Here is a 381-nt window from a genome sequence, read left to right as displayed (position 1 = left end):
GTCGATATGTTTTTGTTTAAGATTTTCGGTGGTTGGTACAGCGACATCTATTAGGTAGGTTGTTTTAGTTTTTTTGATGATCAGTGTGAAGTCAGGTCTGCTATGATTAACTGTTTTGTCTGTAATTATGAGTCTATCCCAATAAAGCTTGGCCATGTGGTTTTCTAATACATTTTGTGGTTTGTATTTATAGTACGTCTCTATCTGATCTATGAGTTTAAACTTTTTAGCTAACAGCGAGTGGATCTGTTTAGCAACATTATTATGTCTTAGAAAATACTACAAATTGCGCAGTAAACGCCATCTGTAGCACGATGCTACATTTTAGGATTACGTATGCTCCAACAAGGTCCACTTGTGTGGATATCTACTTGCTGAAAA

Source organism: Agrilus planipennis, unplaced genomic scaffold (assembly GCF_000699045.2).
Source record: "Agrilus planipennis isolate EAB-ADULT unplaced genomic scaffold, Apla_2.0 scaffold1361, whole genome shotgun sequence".
Classification (NCBI taxonomy): domain Eukaryota; kingdom Metazoa; phylum Arthropoda; class Insecta; order Coleoptera; family Buprestidae; genus Agrilus; species Agrilus planipennis.
This window is presented reverse-complemented; position numbering follows the sequence as displayed.